Below are 21,680 nucleotides of genomic sequence, written 5' to 3'. Positions count from 1 at the left end.
GTCCAAGACTAGATTAGGTGCCGGACGCGGCCTTTTGTCTGCTTTCATTGCTTTTCCCTTTGGTTGTCGCTTTCCCCCGCTGGATTCAAGTTGGATTCGAATTTGAGATTTGCGTGTGTTCGGGGAAGGGGTGCTTAATCTCGTTCGAGCAATTTCTCGCGTTTTGGTTACCACTTCACCTCAGCTGCCTCCCCTCGTGAGCCCCTCGCGAGCCGGGTCAGGCCTAGCTTGCGTGCAACCCAGACTGCCGCCGCCGTGTCCTCTTAGGAGGGTGTTTTACTGCAGATCCTACGGATTCAATCAGGGAACACTCAGGACACCGCAACCTCCCATGGGCTACCTCAGGGCCAGCACGGGACAAAGGTAAACTAGCCGACCAGCGCGTCGCTTAAGCCAACCACTTGGCGCGGGCGCATGGGCAATGTAGCGTCTACTAATACGATGAACACAAGTTTTACATAAGGGGCTCCCCCTCCAAAATGCTCTCACCGCCATCAGGACAAAACCTGAGTTCTATTCATGTAGGGTAAGGAAGTAAGAACGATGCACAATCAGTCGGATAAATCCCCCAATGCGTCCTCTGGAGCACCACCTGAGCCGTTGTTGGCGTCGCTGAACTCGCCATCGATGTCCATGTCGCCGCCAGCGGCGTCAGGGCCGTTCACCATACCGCCCTCGTCGGCAGCCACGATCACGCCGTCGTTGTCTGAAGCGAAGGCCCTGATAAGAGCATCCACATTGTCTTCCATCCAGTGCGCCAGATCGTCTCGGACGGCCTGGGGGACTGGGGCGATGGCGGCATCGAAATCAAAGTGGGGATCCATGTTCCAGAGATGGCTGAAGACGCGAGAAAAGGCGAGCCCGAGCAGGCCGCGGCTCCTCTCCGCCACCAACCTGTCAGCCCTGACCGACCGCGCCTCCAGTTGCGTCACCATGTCAGTGAAGAACTGAAAGATTGCCGGCGTAGTTGATTGCGTGTGGCTCGCCAACAACCGCCTCGCAGATGTTGCCCAAGGCTGCGTTGGCTCTCTCCCGGAGCGTGGTGAGCATGGGGTCGTGCTCATGCTCCAGGATCCGCCACTGACGTATCTCGTCCTCATTCTGGTGTGCAACGACCTCAGCCTCCTCCACCCGCTGGCGGAGAAGGAGCACCTCTTCCTGGGAGGTGGTTAACTCACCTTGCGCCACCTCAAGGGCGGCCCGGAAAGCATCGGCCTACCGCGTCGCCTCCTCCAGCTTGGCCCCCAAGGCAGCAGTCCTGCCTTCAGCCTCGGCCCGGATTAACCCCAGCTTCTCTTCGAACTCGTGCTCGAGGTTCAAATGCGCCATCGCCACCCGGCGTCCGACCTCCTCTAGGACACGGGCTTCCTGTGCAGCGACATCATCCTCCGCCTGCGTCACCAAGCGGTCCCTCGTCTCCAGACGCTCGTACTCGCGAGTACGTTCGGCGGCTTCCAGCGTCAGCGCCTCCTCACGCTTCTGGAGCTTAGCTGAGTCGCCAGAGGCCACCTTCATCGACGCGAGGGCTGCCTCGCGCAGCTCTACCTGCTCCTCCAGTGAGTGGCACCAGGCTAGGAGCTCCCGAGCCCGCTCCTCCGCCGCCGTTCGCCGCCGGTCAGCTTCCCGGGCCTCCTCGGCGGCCCAAGATCAGGCCTCCTGAGAGGCCACCAGCGACGCCTTGGCCACTGCATCGTCAAGATCGCGCTGACGGTGCGCAAGGGCGATGGCACCCTCCAGCTCGCGCCTCTCTGCAGCCAGGCGCAGGCCCTCGGCCTCAAGGCGCGCGTCTTCATCAGCTAGCTCCTCACCAAGCAGGCTTACCGCGTCAGCCGCCCTTCAAAGGAATCCATGGCGGAGAGCGCGACGCTCCCGAGCGCGCTCGAGCACGTCTTCCACACCATCATCTGCCCCAAGCAAGCGCTGGGGGCCACGAATCAGCACTCCCCCTCCGGGCTAGGGGCTGGGGGCTGGCACCCTCGCGACGGCCGGGCACGCCACGCCAGAAGCCCGGCCTGGAGCCAGCCCGTCCCCAGGTGAAGAGCGCAGGGAGCGCCTCAGCCAATCGCAGTCCACGACCAGGCGAGAAGCCCACAGCAGGCTGGCTATGCCACGAGAAGGCCCGCGAAGGAGGATCACGAGGTGCGCAGGGCCACGATGCGCCTCGGGACAGTTCGCCTCTCCGATCGCCCTCACCGCAAGGGCTCTGCTGCTAGGAGCGCTTGAGGACAGTGGAGGGGGCGAAGCCAAGGGGGATGGCACCTCAGCCGTCTCCGCGAGCTTGGCTGGAAGGGGCCTGCGGAGCAAGGGTCAGTAAAAGCAACAGAAGGATCGGGAGTTGGGAAAGGAGAAGGCTTACTCATCAGTGGCGAAGTACTTCCTACGCTTCAGTAGGCGACAAGGGTAATCGTCGCCCAGGGCCTCCCTTCTCTTCCGGAGGGCCTCAAAGTCCACGCGGAAGCGGCCCAAGAGTTGGGCGCAGGGATCAACCTGCGACGAAGACGGAGCGTCAAGGCAATCTACGTCAGAGGCGCCTGCCTGATGCGCGCTGCCAATCGCCTCGCCAAGAGAAGCAGCTGGAGCCTCAGGGGCCTCATTCACAGGCGCTGAGGGCAGCTGCTTGCCACCCTCGGCCTCAGCGGCATGGGCCCCAGGAGCCGCTCCCTCATGAGCATCGCCCTGCGCTGTCACCCTGCCGGGAGCCCCCTCGGCCTCCGGTGCCTCATGCCTCCCTGCTCCGCCGCTTGAGGAAGAGTCGCCGTGGCCAACTGGAAGGGCAGTCACCATCACTGGGTTCTCGCGAGGTCCCTGGAGGCCGGCGGGCGCGACCCCCACTCATCAAAGATAGGCATCTGCTTCAGAAAATCGCCCCTGCTCTGGCAGAGGTACAGCAAGGCCCCTCCCTACTGGATGCTGCCAGGGTTGGGGTCCCCAGTCAGGGTCAAGAGCGCTGTCCTTAGCACTTCAGGTGTCAGGTCCTCTTCCTGGAGCCTCATATGATCATCGCGCCCGCTGAAGGCCCACATCTGGTGGGAGTGGCGTTGGAGAGGAGCAACACGGCGTAGCAGGAACTCCTTCACCACCTTGGGCGCTGTCACGCCAAGCGACCTCAGGAACGCGAAGCGGTGCCAGACGAAGACAAGCCGGGGGCTCTCAAGCGTCTCCTGGCCCCAGCCCGAATTGGGGACAGCAGGCGAAGTTGGCTCCGATAGCAGGGGGCTGGGCACCCCTGCATCCGCATACAGCCACCGCTCGCGGAACCCAGCCGCGGGCAGAGGGAGCTTGAAGTCAATCCCAGAGGCCGCTGTCTCAGACGCGGCAACGAAGCTCACGCACGCCCAGCATTGGGTAGGGTCGACAAGGCGCAGCGAGAAGAAGTGGCGTAGCAAGGCAACCGAAGGAAGGATGCCCATCATAGCCTCGCAAACAAAGGCGAAGACCGAAAGGAGGGTGATGGATTCAGGACCCAGATGCATCATGTGGATCTGATAGTGGGAAAGCACGACATTGAAGAAATCAGAAAAGGGAGGAACCAGACCCGCCCACAGGGCGTCGGCGAAATACGGGACCTCGGTGACTATCCTGTCGATGGAGAAGTGGGACGCGGGCCAGGCCATCGTCCTCCCGCATTCGTTGAAGATAGTGGCCAGAGCCGAGCTGACCTTGCCCAAGCCCTCGGCGGGGGCTGCCAACGGCGGCGGGCAAGGCGGAGGCACGAGTTTCTTCCCCCTTCCCTTCTTTGTCGGAGCCATGGCGATGGGAAGGAGGGGGGAAAGTTCGAGATTGGGTTGAAAACAGAAGCTGGAGTTCGAGCGGAGGAAGGACAGAGGGTGCTCGAGCGACAGAAAGGGGAGCGGCTGTGTACAACTACGAGTCCGCCTAGCATGGCGCAAAATAAGGGGGGCGTGGGGGAACAGTGCCGCCCACGTCCAATCAACCGCCACGCGGCGCCCAAGGCCGCAGGCTGTTAGGGCCCATGGCGCTTCGCCCTTGCCCTTCCGCCTCCCTGCACGGCCAAGTCTGGGTGCGCCTTGGGCCCGGGGGCTACTGTCGGCGTTCTGGGAACGGGGGTCCCCAGACTTGCCTGCCTACGGCCTGCGGCGTGGCTCAAAGGGTGGCCCAACACGGCCCATCTTCATCAACACAGACCCAAGACCCTCGCGAGGGGCCAAGCCTCGCGGGCCGGACGACACGGAGCTTCCTCAGGCACGGCCTCATCAGGCTGGCTCGCGAGGAGGCGGAGAGATCAAGGCGGGGTACCTCACGAGGAGCCCACGATGCAAGCCATGACGACCAAAGGCGCCAGGCGGGCGCCAGCCCGCGCAGTGTCCTCCTTTCCTCTTTGGTGCAAAGGGAGCAAGCGCAGCCACGGAGTACCGAGGCATCAGGCAAAGGTTGCCATTTCGGTGCAACAAGACCAAGACCAGGAGGACTACAAGACGGAGGTCATCGTGGATCCCAAGACGGCGTCACCACCAGAGCTTTGTGCAAGCGAAGACTACTTTTGTCAGGATAGCTAGTACTAGCTGTCCCCCTTCAAATTAGCCCGCCATTGTTTGCTCCCTTCCCGCTCGATATTTGGGAAGAGGACCAGGGCCTCTATAAATAGGACCAGCCACCCACAGGGTAGGCAGAGGCTGAGGACGAAGAAGAGCAGATCGAAATTAGAGACAGAGAGAAGGGTGACTGAACTCCTCCTAGCAGTTCGTCGCCCCCCCAGCCAAGAACAGATCCTCGCGAGGTTGTTCTTCCTTGTATTGTTCATCATCATCAGCCCAAGAGGCAAGCCACCACACCACACACTCGAGTAGGGTATTACACCACAATGGTGGCCCGAACCAGTATAAACCCTGTGTCCCTTGTGTCGTTCTTCCCATAGCCTAGATCTTAGCGAGGCGGAGGGGTGCAGGTAGGTAGGAGGCGAAATCTCCATGCGCACCCCAGTGTTCGAACCTCAAGGGTCTGCCGGAACCCGAAATCCGACAATCGCCTCCTGGAAGAGCTCATGACGAACAACGCTCTGCCCGTGCTCGAACTCGAGCGCACGGCTCATCTTGCCCTCCGCTACGGGGGCTGTGGGTGACGCCCAATGCGGTACGTCCCCTCTCAGCAGGGGGCAGGGGGCTGGCGCTGCCCTGGGCGCCGGCTGAGTCTCGCGAGGGGCCTCAACTAAACAGGGCCTGTTGCTTGAATAGGACCCCCAGGACCGAAACCAGCCAGCCGCCGACAGTGGTCAAGGGAGGAGCCCTTGGCACGCTTTCCATGCTCCGAGCCAGACCGCGAAGGAAGGACAACAAAGGCGCAAGCTCAAGACACCCTGATGACGGGCCAACTCCCGCGGTGGACCCCGCGCCGTGGACGGCGCACGAGCTTGTGGCACTCGAGCTTGGTGTCGGTGTCAAAACCGGTGGATCTTGGGTAGGGGGTCCCGAACTATGCGTCTAAGGCGGATGGTAACAGGAGGCGGAGGACACGATGTTTACCCAGGTTTGGGCCCTCTCGATGGAGGTAATACCCTACTTCCTGCTTGATTGATCTTGATGATATGAATATTACAAGAGTTGATCTACCACGAGATCATAGAGGCTAAACCCTAGAAGCTAGCCTATGGTATGATTGTTGTTGTCCTACGGACTAAACCCTCTGGTTTATATAGACACCGGAGGGGGCTAGGGTTACACAGATTCAGTTACAAGGGAGGAGATCTACACATCCGTATTGCCAAGCTTGCCTTCCACGCCAAGGAGAGTCCTATCCGGACATGGGACGAAGTCTTCAATCTTGTATCTTCATAGTCCAACAGTCCAGCCAAAGGATATAGTCCAGTTGTCCGGAGATGCCCTAATCCAGGACTCCCTCAGTAGCCCCTGAACCGGGCTTCAATGACGATGAGTCCGGCATGCAGATTTGTCTTCGGCAATGCAAGGCGGGTTCTTCTCCAAATTCTGAATATCTGCTGAGTAGTGTCCGGCTCCCCATAAATGTTGCACTTCTTGGCTTCTGCGCCCAATAAGGTCTATCTTCCACGTGTCGAGCAAATGCGAGGAGCCAGGGCATTTTTACATTCGCTACCCTAGCCATGTAAGTAAACTATCTATTAAAGAGACGGGGATTCTTAGATCCATACCACACCATCCTCCCACGGCGAGTATCCATCGGAGCGCGCTCGGAAAAATCCATTCCAACATGGCCGGTCATCGCAGCTCCTCCTCCCGCTCCCGTAGCCCTAAGCCCGGTGACTGGGAGAAGTGTTCTGTCCCGCATAGCCAATTAGTAGAATTACAGACCCAGGGATTTCTCCCTCCAGCGTATATGGTCCCCGTTCGAGCCGGGCTTGCCACCTATAATGGCGGGGAGCAAGCAGAGAGCTTCCCCAATCCCTCCAAGGGGGAGCGGGTATGCCTCGTCCCTTATTTACTAAGGGGACTTGGATTTCCGATCCATCCGTTCCTCCGCGGGCTCATGGAGTTTTATGGCCTCCAGTTACATAATTTCACCCCCGCTTCCATATTACACATTGCTGGTTATGTTGCTCTTTGTGAGCTGTTTCTAGGCTGCGAAGCTCATTTTGAGCTGTGGAAGAGGCTATTCTGCCTCATTCACAGAAGGGGTCCATATATCAAGTGGGTGAAGCCGAAATATGGTGCATCGCCGAGACCAGATACATGTCCGGTACCCCGAATAAGATGTCCGAAGACTGGCCTTCGGAGTGGTTTTACATGGAGGACGTCCCCCTTCTAGATCCTATTCGGATGGGTCTTCCCGAGTTTGACAATGCACCTTTGAAGAAACGCCGAAGCTGGCGCCCACGGAGCCCTCAGGAGGAAGATAACGGAGAAGTCCTTTACCTGATGGGCCGGACTAAAGCGCTGGCTCAATCAGGACTGACAATAATCGAGGTTATGTCAGTATGTATAATGCGGGGGGTGTAGCCACTTCAATATCAAGGGCACCCCATGTGGCACTTTAACGGGGAAGATGATGCCACCCACTGCGGTCGTAAGGGACCGGAGTCAGTTGTTGCTCTAGCAAAAATTCTGTCCGATTTGTACAAGGGAGAGGAAGAGGAGTTCATCCGTATTAGACCACGGGATGGATTCTCCATGTACAACCCTCCGAGATGGGTGAGCTGTCACTTTTGACTCCCAACATTCCCACATTCTTAGTCATAAATACTCACCTTGCTGTTTCATGGCAGGAACTGCGAAAAGCTGTAAGGGAGGTCAACAACCCACCTGCACAACCGGAGGGCCCTGACCGGGCCCTCGATGCCGGACTCGAAGAGGATCCAGACATATTTGTGGAGCTGATCGACAGGACATTATATCAATTGAGCTGCGATGATGCCATGGTGGCCATCATAGCCGACTATCCTGGGCTACTCCCTGCATCGCATGTAAGAAAAACTGGAGTCCCAACTTCCGAAAAGGATCCCCTTTTATGCACTTCACCTACCGTACACATATGGTGTCTTATAGGGAAGGTCGTCGGGATGCCACGCCGAACCCGCAGTGACTCGCCAACAAGGGGCACCGAAGCCGGGTAGGCTAAAAAGGAAGGCGGTCATGATTGAGACGTCGGCGCAAAGGTATGATGTAGAACCTCGCTCCGCGGTTGTCGTCTTTTAAAATATAATAACGTCCATGTTTCCTAGTAGGAAAAATGCTCCACGGACTACACCCGGGGAGGTTGCCGATCACGCCTCCACCAGTCGGGCTCCAAGGCCGGACATAAAGGCGGAGGCTAACACGGGGCGAACGCCAGATGCTCCTCCTACAGAGGATGTAGATAGACTATCCGCTACAAATTCCGAAGTGGAAAGTGCCATGAATCACAAGCGTCACCGAGCCGTACTCCATGACGCTTGTTTCTCCCAAGAGGCGTTCGATGACTTCAACTCAGGAGATGCGTACATCCGTGCTACTCAAAACGGTCTTGCCAGAGCCACGGACCAGTACGTAAAGGATATACGGGTAAGAAAATCTGACGATTATATATATCAGTAGCCCCTGAGACTTGAAACAGTTGACACAACTGATTTAAGGATCATTATATGTGCAGGTTCCTACAGAGAAGAATACCCAATTGTCTCAAGAGCTGGAGGAGTGCAAAGCCCAACTACGGGCCGCGGTTGCCGCGTTGAAGGAGTCCGAGAAGGCCCCCTCTGGTACCACTTGTTTCCATTGCAAAGAATGACAGGTACCAGATAGTATGTGGCATGCATGCAAATCTAACAATAGATGATGCAGATGACTCTGGAGTGAATCTGGAGGCCGTGCCGGGTAATGCGCAATGTGCTAATCGACAGCTAAATGCTGGCGAGCGCATGCTTACGCGGGTCAAGCAGGAGAGAAATGATCTCCAGGACGCCAATATCCAGCTGGGCATGGAACTGAAAGATGTCCGAGCCCAGCTTGCAGACTCCGTGAAGGAGAATAAGCGGCTTCAACGCAGCATTTTCAATAAGTGCTTGAACGAACTTTTGAAAGAGTTCGGCGAGGAAGCCGACTAACGGAGTTATGTCTGCAGGTATGCTGACGGGTCGTCTCGCGGACGAGATGCCCGGGTCTGCGGGTGATCTTCTACCAGAGCACTCACAACTACACGAACAAGTTCGGCAGGTGATTGATATGTCTCCAACGTATCTATAATTTTTGATTGCTCCATGCTATATTATCTACTGTTTTGGACTATATTGGGCTTTATTTTCCACTTTTATATTACTTTTGGGACTAACCTATTAACTGTAGGCCCAGCCCAGAATTGCTATTTTTTGCCTATTTCAGTGTTTCGAAGAAACGGAATATCAAACGGAGTCCAAACGGAATAAAACTTTCGGGGACGTGATTTTCTCACCGAACGTGATCCAGGAGACTTGGACCCTACTCCAAGGAACAAATGAGGCGGTCACGAGGGTGGGGGGCGCCCCCCTAGGGCGCGCCCCTACCTCGTGGGCCCCTTGGAGCTCCACTGACGTACTCCTTCCTCCTATATATACCTACGTATCCCCAAACTATCAGATACGGATCCAAAAACCTAATTCTACCGCCACAACTTTCTGTATCCACGAGATCCCATCTTGGGGCCTGTTCCGGAGCTCCACCGGAAGAGGGCCATCATCACGGAGGGCTTCTACATCATCATAGCCTCTCCGATGAAGTGTGAGTAGTTTACCTTAGACCTGCGGGTCCATAGTTAGTAGCTAGATGGCTTCTTCTCTCTCTTTGAATCTCAATACAAAGTTCTGCCCCTCTCTCGTGGAGATCTATTCGATGTAATCTTCTTTTTGCAGTGTGTTTGTTGAGACCGATGAATTGTGGGTTTATGATCAAGTCTATCTATGAATAATATTTGAGTCTTCTCTGAATTCTTTTATGTATGATTGGTTATCTTTGCAAGTCTCTTCTAATTATCTGTTTGGTTTGGCCGACTAGATTGGTAGTTCTTGCCATGGGAGAAGTGCTTAGCTTTGGGTTCGATCTTGCGGTGTCCTTTCCCAGTGACAGAAGGGGCAGCAAGGCACGTATTGCATCGTTGCCATCGAGGATAACAAGATGGGTTTTGTTTCATATTGCATGAATTTATCTCTCTACATCATGTCATCTTGCTTAAAGCATTACTCTGTTTTTAACTTAATACTCTAGATGCATGCTGGATAGCGGTCGATGAGTGGAGTAATAGTAGTAGATGCAGAATCGTTTCGATCTACCTGTCACGGACGTGATGCCTATATACATGATCATGCCTAGATATTCTCATAACTATGCTCAATTCTGTCAATTGTTCAATAGTAATTTGTTCACCCACTGTAGAATACTTATGCTCTTGAGAGAAGCCACTAGTGAAACCTATGGCCCCCGGGTCTATTCTCATCATATCTATCTCCATCACTTTAATCTTGCTTTGTTTTTACTTTGCTTTTACTTTTCACTTTGCATCTTTATACCAAAAATACCAAAAATACCAAAAATATTATATCTATCACATCTCACTCTCGTAAGTGACCGTGAAGGGATTGACAACCCCTAATCGCGTTGGTTGCCAGTAGCTATCGTTTTGTGCAGGTACGAGGGACTTGAGCATGGCCTCCTATTGGATTGATACCTTGGTTCTCAAAAACTGAGGGAAATATTTACGCTACTCTGCTGCATCATCCTTTCCTCTTCGAGGAAATCCAGCGCAAGCTCAATACATAGCAAGAAGAATTTCTGGCGCCGTTGTCGGGGAGTCTACGCAAAAAGTCAACATACCAAGTACCCATCACAATCCCTATCTCTTGAATTACATTATTTGCCATTTGCCTCTTGTTTTCCTCTCCCCCCAATTCACCCTTGCCGTTTTATTCGCCCTCTCTCACTCTGTCCTCCATCTCTATTTGCCTCTTTTGCCCGTTTGCCCTTGTTTGCTCATGTGCTAGTTTGTTTGCTTGTTTGTCGCGATGGCTCAAGATACTACCAAATTGTGTGACTTCACCAATACTAATAATAATGATTTCCTTAGCACTCTGGTTGCTCCGCTTGCCAATACTGAATCTTGTGAAATCAATGCTGCTTTGTTGAATCTTGTTATGAAAGATCAATTCGCCGGACTTCCTAGTGAAGATGCCGCTACTCATCCGAATAGCTTCGTTGATTTATGTGATATGCAAAAGAAAAGAGATGTCGATAATGATGTCGTTAAATTGAAGCTATTTCCTTTCTCTCTTAGAGATCGCGCTGAAGCTTGGTTCTCGTCTTTTCCTAAAAATAGTATCGATTCTTGGAACAAGTGCAAAGATGCTTTTATCTCTAAGTATTTCCCTCCCGCTAAGATCATCTCTCTTAGAAACGAGATTATGAACTTTAAACAACTTGATCATGAACATGTTGCACAATCTTGGGAGAGAATGAAATTAATGATACGTAATTGCCCTACTCATGGTTTGAATTTGTGGATGATTATACAAAAATTTATGCCGGATTGAATTTTGCTTCTAGAAATCTTTTAGATTCGGCCGCGGGAGGCACTTTTATGGAAATCACTTTAGGAGGTGCTACTAAACTCCTAGATAATATTATGGTTAATTATTCTCAATGGCATACTGAAAGAACTTCTAATAAAAAGGTGCATGCGATAGAAGAAATCAATGTGTGGAGTGGAAAGATGGATGAACTTATGAAATTATTTGCTACTAAGAGTGTTTCTTCTGATCTTAATGATATTCCTTTGTCTACTTTGATTGAGAACAACAATGAATCTATGGATGTGAATTTTGTTGGTAGGAATAATTTTGGTAACAACGCTTATAGAGGGAATTTTAATCCTAGGCCATATCCTAGTAATCCTTCTAATAATTATGGGAATTCCTACAACAACTCTTATGGAAATTATAATAAGATGCCCTCTGAATTTGAGAATAGTGTTAAAGAGTTTATGAATTCACAAAAGAATTTTAATGCTTTGCTTGAAGAGAAATTGCTTAAAGTTGATGATTTGGCTAGGAACATTGATAGAATTTCTCTTGAGATTGATTCTTTAAAGCTTAGAACTATTCCTCCTAAGCATGATATCAATGAGTCTCTTAAAGGCATTAGAATTTCCATTGATGAGTGCAAGGAAAGAACCGCTAGGATGCGTGCCTCCAAAGATGCCTTTATTAAAGCGTGTTCTTCCAATTCCTATGAAAATCAAGATGAAGATATAAAATTAATTGATGTGTCTCCTATTAAATCTTTGTTTTGCAATATGAATCTTGATGAAACTGAATATGATCTTCCTTTACCTAGAAGGCGTTCTAAAAATTTGGAGTACTTAGATCTTTGTGATGAAATTGATGAAAGTGGGATTGAAAGATATAAAAATCTAGACATTGATAAACCCACTATATTGGATTTCAAGGAATTTAATTATGAAATTTGTTCTTTAATTGATTGTATTTCCTTGTTGCAATCCGTGCTAAATTATCCACATGCTTATCGTCAAAATAAAGCCTTCACCGAACATATTGTTGATGCCTTGATGCAATCTTATGAAGAAAAACTTGAGTTGAAAGTTTCTATCCCTAGAAAAATTTATGATGAGTGGGAACCAACTATTAAAATTAAAATTAAATATCATGAGTTTTATGCTTTGTGTGATTTGGGTGCTAGTGTCTCCACCATCCCCAAAACGTTGTGTGATTTGCTAGATTTCCGTAATTTTGATGATTGCTCTCTAAACTTGCATCTTGCGGATTCTACTATTAAGAAACCTATGAGAAGAATTAATGATGTTCTTATTGTTGCAAATAGGAATTATGTGCCCATAGATTTCATTGTTCTTGATATAGATTGCAATCCTTCTTGCCCTGTTATTCTTGGTAGACCTTTCCTTAGAACGGTTGGTGTGATTATTGATATGAAGGAAGGGAATATTAGATTTCAATTTACATTAAAAAAGGCATGGAACACTTCCCAAGAAAGAAAATAAAATTGCCATATGAAACTATCATGAGAGCCACTTATGGATTGCCTACCACATATTAGATCTATCTTTGCTTGTTATGCCTAGCTAGGGGCGTTAAACGATAGCGCTTGTTGGGAGGCAACCCAATTTTATTTTTATTACTTGATTTTTGCTCCTGTTTAGTAATAAATAAATTATCTAGCCTCTGTTTAGGTTGTGTTTTTTTGTGTTTAATTAGTGTTTGTGCCAAGTAGAACCGTTGGGAAGACTTGGGGAAAGTCTTGTTGAACTTGCTGTAAAAAACAGAAACTTTAGCGCTCACGAGAACTGCTGTCATTTTTATTTGGAGAGTGATATTTAGTTAATTCTTTTTGAAGATGATTAATAGATAAATTCCTCACGTCCAGCAATTTATTTTAGAATTTTTTAGGTTCCATATCTTGCGCTAGCTACAGATTACTACAGACTGTTCTGTTTTTGACAGATTCTGTTTTTCGTGTGTTGTTTGCTTATTTTGATGAATCTATGGCTAGTAAACTAGTATATAATCCATAAAGAAGTTGGAATACAGTAGGTTTAACACCAATATAAATAAAGAATGAGTTCATTACAGTACCTTGAAGTGGTCTTTTGTTTTCTTTCGCCAACGGAGCTCACGAGTTTTCTTCCTTAAGTTTTGTGTTGTGAAGTTTTCAAGTTTTGGGTAAGGATTTGATGGATTGTGGAACAAGGAGTGGCAAGAACCTAAGCTTGGGGATGGCCACGACACCCCCAAGATAATCTAAGGACACCTAAAAGCCAAAGCTTGGGGCTGCCCCGGAAGGCATCCCCTCTTTCGTCTACTTCTATCGGTAACTTTACTTGGAGCTATATTTTTATTCACCAACATGATATGTGTTTTCCTTGGAGCGTCTTGTATTATTTGTGTCTTTGTTTTTTAGTATGCCACAATCATCCTTGCTGTACACACCTTTTGAGAGATCCATACATGAATTATATTTGATAGAATACTCTATGTGCTTCACTTATATCTTTTGAGCTAAGTAGTTTTGCTCTATGCGCTTCACTTATATCTTTTGAGCTATGTAATTTTGCTCTATATGCTTCACTTAGATCTTTTAGAGCACGGTGGTGGATTTGTTTTAAAGAAACTATTGATCTCTCATGCTTCACTTAAATTATTTTGAGAGTCTCTTAATAGCATGGTAATTTGCTTAATAATAATATGCTTGGTATTCAAGATTTGTGAAACTTTCTTTTGAGTGTGTTGAATACTAAGAAAAGATTGAAGCATGATAATTGTTTTGAGATATGGAGGTGATAATATTAAAGTCATGCTAGTTGAGTAGTTGTGAATTTAAAGAATACTTGTGTTGAAGCTTGTGATTCCCGTAGCATGCACGTATGGTGAACCGTTATGTCATGAAGTCGGAGCATGATTTATTTATTGATTGTCTTCCTTACGAGTGGCGGTCGGGGACGAGCGATGGTCTTTTCCTACCAATCTATCCCCCTAGGAGCATGCGCGTAATACTTTGCTTTGATAACTTCTAGATTTTTGCAATAAGTATATGAGTTCTTTATGACTAATGTTGAGTCCATGGATTATACGCACTCTCACCCTTCCACCTTTGCTAGCCTCTCTAATACCACGCACCTTTCGCCGGTATCATACACCCACCATATACCTTCCTCAAAACAGCCACCATACCTACCTATTATGGCATTTCCATAGCCATTCCGAGATATATTGCCATGCCACTTTCCACCATTCCGTTTATTATGACACACCCCATAATTGTCATATTGCTAGCATGATCATGTAGTTGACATCGTATTTGTGGCAAAGCCACCGTTCATAATTCTTTCATACATGTCACTCTTGATTCATTGCATATCCTGGTACACCGCAGGAGGCATTCATATAGAGTCATATTTTGTTCTAAGTATCGAGTTGTAATTGTTGAGTTGTAAGAAAAATAAAAGTGTGATGATCATCATATTAGAGCATTGTCCCAGTAAGGAAAGAATGATGGAGACTATGATTCCCCCACAAGTAATAAAAGAGGCCAAAGAAGCCCAAATAAAAAAAAGAGGCCATAAAAAAAGAGAAAAGGCCCAAATAAAAAAAATAAAAAATGAGAGAAAAAGAGAGAAGGGACAATGTTACTATCCTTTTACCACACTTGTGCTTCAAAGTAGCACCATGATCTTCATAGTAGAGAGTCTCTCATGTTATCACTTTCATATACTAGTGGGAATCTTTCATTATAGAACTTGGCTTGTATATTCCAATGATGGGCTTCCTCAAATTGCCCTAGGTCTTCATGAGCAAGCAAGTTGGATGCACACCCACTTAGTTTCTTTTTGAGCTTTCATATACTTATAGCTCTAGTGCATCCGTTGCATGGCAATCCCTACTCACTCACATTGATATCTATCGATGGGCATCTCCATAGCCCGTTGATACGCCTAGTTGATGTGAGACTATCTTCTCCCTTTTTGTCTTCTCTGCAACCACCATTCTATTCCACCTATAGTGCTATGTCCATGGCTCACGCTCATGTATTGCGTGACGATTGAAAAAGTTTTGAAAAAGTTAGAGTATGAAACAATTGCTTGGCTTGTCATCGGGGTTGTGCATGATTTAAATATTTTGTGTGGTGAAGATAGAGTATAGCCAGACTATATGATTTTGTAGGGATAACTTTCTTTGGCCATGTTATTTTGAGAAGACATAATTGCTTTGTTAGTATGCTTGAAGTATTATTATTTTTATGTCAATATGAACTTTTGTTTTGCATCTTTCTAATCTGAATATTCATATCACAATTAAGAAGATTTATATTGAAATTATGCCAAGTAGCACTCCGCATCAAAAATTCTCTTTTTATCATTTACCTACTCGAGGACGAGTAGGAATTAAGCTTGGGGATGCCTGATACGTCTCCAACGTATCTATAATTTTTGATTACTCCATGCTATATTATCTACTGTTTTGGACTATATTGGGCTTTATTTTCCACTTTTATATTACTTTTGGGACTAACCTATTAACCGGAGGCCCAGCCCAGAATTGCTGTTTTTTTGCCTATTTCAGTGTTTCGAAGAAACGGAATATCAACCAGAGTCCAAACGGAATAAAACTTTCGGGAACGTGATTTTCTCACCGAACGTGATCCAGGAGACTTGGACCCTACTCCAAGGAACAAACGAGGCGGTCACGAGGGTGGGGGCGCCCCCCCCCCCTCTAGGGCGCGCCCCTTGCCTCATGGGCCCTGAGGGAGTCCTGGATTAGGGGGTGTTCGGATAGCCGAACTATACCTTCAGCCGGGCTCCTGGACTATGAAAATACAAGATTGAAGACTCCGTCCCGTGTCCGGAAGGGATTTTTCTTGGCATGGAAGGCAAGCTTGGCGATACGGATGATCAGATCTCCTACCATTGTAACCGACTCTATGTAACCCTAACCCTATCCGGTGTCTATATAAACCGGAGGGTTTTAGTCCATAGGACGACATACACATCAATAATCATACCATAGGCTAGCTTCTAGGGTTTAGCCTCTCTGATCTCATGGTAGATCACCCCTTGTAATAACCATACCATCAATATTAATCAAGCAGGACGTAGGGTTTTACCTCCATCGAGAGGGCCCGAACCTGGGTAAAACTTCGTGTCCCCTACCTCCTGTTACCATCCGGCCTAGACGCACAGTTCGGGACCCCCTACCTGAGATCCGCCGGTTTTGACACCGACATTAGTGCTTTCATTGAGAGTTTCTCTGTGTCGTTGCCGTCAGGCCCGATGGCTCCTACGGTCATCAATGGCGATGCGGTCCAGGGTGAGACCTTCCTCCCTGGATAGATCTTCGTCTTTGGCGGCTTTGCACTGCGGGCCGATTCACTTGGCCATCTGAAGTAGATCGAAAGCTACACCCCTGGCCGTCAGGTCATATTCGGAAGTTTAAACTACACGGCCGACATCCACGGGGACTTGATCTTCGACGGATTCGAACCACTCCCGAGCGCGCCGCTCCGTCACGACGAGCATGATCTAGCTCTGCCACCGAACAGAGCCCTGGAGGCCGCACCCGCATCGGCTCCGACCCCTAGTTCGGAGCCGGCCGCGTCGATCGAGGATGGGCGGTTGGACGCCACCTCAGGGGCTGCGATCCCAACGGCGGTTGAGCCGAACACCATCCCCGTACTCTGCAAGACTCGTGACTCCATGGAGCCGGATTCTTCTCTGGACTCCGAACTCTTCGCGCCCCTACCGAGTGAATCCGATTGGGTGCCGATCATGGAGTTCACGGCCGCGGATGTCTTTCAGCACTCGCCTTTCGGCGATATCCTGAAATCACTGAAGTCTCTCTTGTTGACAGGAGAGCCCTGGCCGGACTACGGTCAGCAAGGTTGCGGTACGGACGATGAAGAAATTCAAAACCCACCCACCACCCACTTTGTAGCCATTGTCGACAACTTAACTGACATGCTCGACTTCGACTCCGAAGACATCGACGGTATGGACATCGATGAAGGATATGATGAAGAACTAGCGCCTACTAGGCCCTAGGAAGCCACCTCGTCATATGACATATACATGGTGGACACCCCAAAAGAGGGAGAGGGCGATGGAACAGCGGAGGATGACCCCTCCAAGAAACAGCAAAAGCGCCAGCGTCAGTGGCGCCGCTCAAAATCCCGCCAACACAAAAACGGCGATTCCAGCACGAGAGATAATAATACCCCGGAAAGCGCCGAAGAACATCCCCCCGAGCAAGATTTAGCACAGGAGGATGGAGAAACCAGCCCTCATGAGAGAGCGGCCGACAGAGAGGTCGAGGACGATAATTGTATGCCTCCCTCCGAAGACGAGGCAAGCCTCGACGACGACGAATTCGCCATGCCGGAGGATCCCGTCGAACAAGAGCATTTTCAACGCAGGCTTATGGCCACGGCAAGAAGCCTCAAGAAAAAACAACAGCAGCTTAAAGCTGATCAAGATCGGCTAGTCGATAGATGGACTGAAGTCCTTGCGGCCGAAGAGCATAAACCCGAACGCCCCTCCAAGTGCTACCCGAAGCGCAGGTTGCTACACCGATTAGAGGAGGAAGCACTCGACGCGGCCGATAGGCCACCTCGTGGCCGCGACAGAGAGGCCTCATGGCCCTCCACCCAAGCCGCACCCCGTACCAAGGCACGGGAATATGCGCCGGACTTACGAGACATGTTGGAGGACAAGGCAAGGCAAACAAGATCGATCTACGGATCGTGTAGGCGCCCCACGGCTCGAGACGATAACCGTCACGCCGGCCACAAATTCGGTAGGGCCAAACACAATAGACAAAGCTCATTGGAGCTATGTCATGATATTGCCCAGTACAGAGGTGCCGCACACCCATTGTGCTTCACAGACGAAATAATGGATCGTCAAATCCCCGAGGGTTTCAAACCCATAAACATTGAATCATATGATGGCTCAACAGATCCCGCGGTATGGATCGAGGATTATCTCCTTCATATCCACATGTCCCGTGGCGATGATTTCCACGCCATCAAATACCTCCCACTCAAGCTTAAAGGACCAGACCGGCAGTGGCTTAACAGCCTGCTAACAGGGTCAATCAGCTGTTGGGAGGACCTGGAAGCCGCATTACTCGACAATTTCCAGGGCACCTATGTGCAACCCCCAGACGCTGGCGACCTAAGCCACGTAATTCAGCAGCCAGACAAATCGGCCAGGCAATTCTGGACAAGGTTCCTAACAAAGAAAAATCAAATTCTCGACTGTCCGGACGCAGAGGCCTTAGCAGCCTTCAAGCATAATATCCGTGATGGGTGGCTTGCCCGGCACCTAGGACAGGAGAAGCCGAAATCTATGGCAGCACTCACGACACTCATGACCCGCTTTTGTGTGGGAGAGGATAGCTGGCTTGCTCGTAGCAACAATATGACCAAGAACCCTGGTAGTTCGGACACCAGGGACATTAGTGGCAGGTCGCGTCGCAACCAACAGAAGCGCCGCATCAATGGCGACAATGCTAAGGATACGGCAGTTAATGCCGGATTCAGAGGCTCTAAATCCGGTCAGCAAAAAAATCATTCAAAAGGAATCCTAGGGGCCCGTCCAGCTTGGACCGAATACTCGACCGCTTGTGCCAAATACATGGCACCCCCGAAAAGCCAGCCAATCACACCAACATGGATTGTTGGGTGTTCAAGTAGGCAGGCAGATTATGCGCTGACAATGAAGACAAGGGGTTGCGTAGCAATGACGACGAGGAGCCCCAGCCGCCGAACAACAATGGGCATAAGGGTTTTCCCCCACAAGTGCGGATGGTGAACATGATATACGCCACCGACGTCCCCAAAAGGGAGCGGAAGCGCGTGTTAAGGGACGTATACGCGGTAGAGCCAGTCGCCCCAAAGTTCAACCCATGGTCGTCCTGCCCGACCACCTTTGATCAAAGAGACCATACCACTAGCATCCATCATGGTGGATTCGCCGCATTGGTTCTCGACCCAATTATTGACGGATTTCATCTCACTAGAGTCCTTATGGATGGCGGCAGTAGCCTGAACCTGCTTTACCAGGATATAGTGCGGAAAATGGGCCTAGATCCCTCAAGGATTAAGCCCACCAAAACAACCTTTAAAGGTGTAATACCAGGTGTAGAGGCCAGCTGCACAGGCTCAGTCACACTTGAAGTGGTCTTCGGATCTCCGGATAATTTCTGAAGCGAGGAGTTAATCTTCGACATAGTCCCGTTCCGCAGTGGTTAACATGCACTGCTCGGGCGAACCGCATTTGCCAAGTTCAATGTGGTCCCGCACTACGCATACCTTAAGCTCAAGATGCCAGGCCCTCAAGGAGTAATTGCAGTCAATGGAAACACTGAACGCTCCCGCCGAACGGAGGAGCACACGGCGGCCCTCGCAGCGGAAGTACAAAGCAGCCTCTCCAGGCAGCTCTCCAGTCCGGCCATTCAATGACCGGACACCGTCAAGCGCGCCCGGAGTAACCTACAACAAGACCGCCTGGCACGTTCCGAGCAGGCGTAGCAATGCGTCCCCAACCCCAACCCTCGCAAAAAGGCAACGCCAGTACTTCGCGTCCATAACTACGCTCTGGAAATACCATGGGCATAGGGGTAGGGGCACCATCACGGCACGCCCAAAACACGGCTTAAACCGCACCAGGGGCTGCCGATTTTTTACTTTTCTCTTACTTTCAGGACTCTACTCTTTGAAAGGCCTGTTCGGAAGTTCAACTGCCGCACAAACGATGCAAGAACTAGGGAAGCAGACAAGCCATGCCGCATTACGGAAATCACAGGTGGTCTCTATCACGAGCAGTATACCTGTTTCACATACTATTCCGCAGCTTGCCCCTGGAGCAGACATGTTAAATAGTCCAACTTTTCGTTTACCGCATTACTTGTATCGTTCTGCTTTGATCGCAGCTATTTTAATGAACAATGCATAGATTTTGTCTATTTTTTTGCATTACCCTTTTTATATATATGTTCCTTCATGACATGTTGCACCCATACACTTTGGTACGGCCAAAATACGCCAGGGGCTTCAGTACCCCTCAACATGGTGTAAGAAGTCCGAACACTTTCACAAGTGCGGCACCCCGAACTTATAGCATTATATGCATCGGCTCCGAATCATGTCTTGGGTCAATAGTTGGGTTTGCCCGGCTCCTATGTTTTGGTGCCTTACGTTCCGCTATATCGGCTAAGGTAGCACTAGGAGAACCACTGCGATTGTGCCCCAGTTAAGCTGGGCCGAGCACCTCAGTGGAGAAAGCTAAAATTGACCGTCATGATGAGGCGAGAGCTGGTCGCTGTTCGAGAGGTCTTTTCGAGTCCTTAAAGACTTATGCCGCTTAGGGCGAGGAGTCGGCTCTGTCCGGCCAAGGCGTGGATAGCGCCTCGAACTCGGTCTTCCGAATACTAGGGGCTTCCTCGAAATTTAAAATTATAGAATTCTATGGCTAAGTGAGAGTGTTCATGCATTATAGTCCGATTGCCTCGTTCGTTGGGCTGAGCGCCTCCCTCGAAGGACCCAAATATGGGAAAAAGTGCGCCCAGGTTTATCACTGAACACCCCAGCACTAGTGGCAAGGGGGCAGAATCCGACGACTTTCCATCTCTCAGTATTGATAAACAGCCGCACAGAAGGTAATATTTTAAATTCAAGCAACATTGCTTAGCGCATATGAACAAGACTTCAGCGCACAGGATAACACGAGCGGGTTTTACTCAAAAAATACATCCTTGGTACATTCATCCGCAACAAGGCGGGCACCATTCAGAACATCCTTATAATAATTCTCGGGCTTGTGATGCTCTTTCCCCGGTGGTGGCCCGTGCTTCACAAGCTTCTCCGCATCCAGTTTGCTCGATGCACCTTAGCACGGGCAAGGGCCCTACGGGCACCTTCAATGCAGACGGAGCTCTTAATGTCTTCAAGCCTTGGACATGCCTCCACCAGCCGCCGCACCAGCCTGAAATAGCTCCCAGGCAGGGCCTCTCCAGGCCACAGCCAAACTAGGAGGCCCTTCATGGCCTGTTCGGCCGCCTTGTGGAGCTCGACCAGTTGCTTCAGCTGGCCGCTCAGGGGCACGGGGTGTCCGTCCTCAGCGTACTGAGACCAGAACACCTTCTCCATCGAGCTACCCTCCTCGTCTCGATAGAATCGGCGGCATCAGATACACTCCGGGGAAGATTTGCAAATGCCCCTGGAGAGCTCCGGATTCGGGTAAGCAACAGGTAACTCACGTTTATGTGTTTGCTTTGCATAAAGAATGCCTTACCAGCCGCAATCTTCTTCACCTCATCCAACTCCTGGAGGTTCTTCTGGGACTCGGCCTTGGCAGACTTGGCATTTTCTATAGCTGCCGTGAGCTCGGACGCTCGCGTCTTCGAGTCAAGTTCCAAGCTCTCATGTTTCTTCATGAGAACCTGGAGCTCTTGCCGCACCTTGCCAACCTCAGCCTCATACCTCTCCCGCTCGGTGCGCTCCACGGCCGCACTCTTCTCGGCCTCGAGCAGCGCTTGCTTAAGGGTCGCCACCTCAGACGTGGCCCCTACAGTAGCCATGTCAATCCTGTCATTTTTTGCAATTGCACCTTTTTTATATACATATTCAAACAGGGTATTTCTTACCTTCCTTCTCCTCAAGCTGCTTCTTGGCATGCCCGAGCTCTTGCTCGGACTTCTCAAGACTCTGCTTTAGCACGTCCACTTC

Source organism: Triticum aestivum, chromosome 4A (assembly GCF_018294505.1).
Source record: "Triticum aestivum cultivar Chinese Spring chromosome 4A, IWGSC CS RefSeq v2.1, whole genome shotgun sequence".
NCBI lineage: Eukaryota > Viridiplantae > Streptophyta > Magnoliopsida > Poales > Poaceae > Triticum > Triticum aestivum.
Note: the sequence above shows the minus strand (reverse complement) of the source record.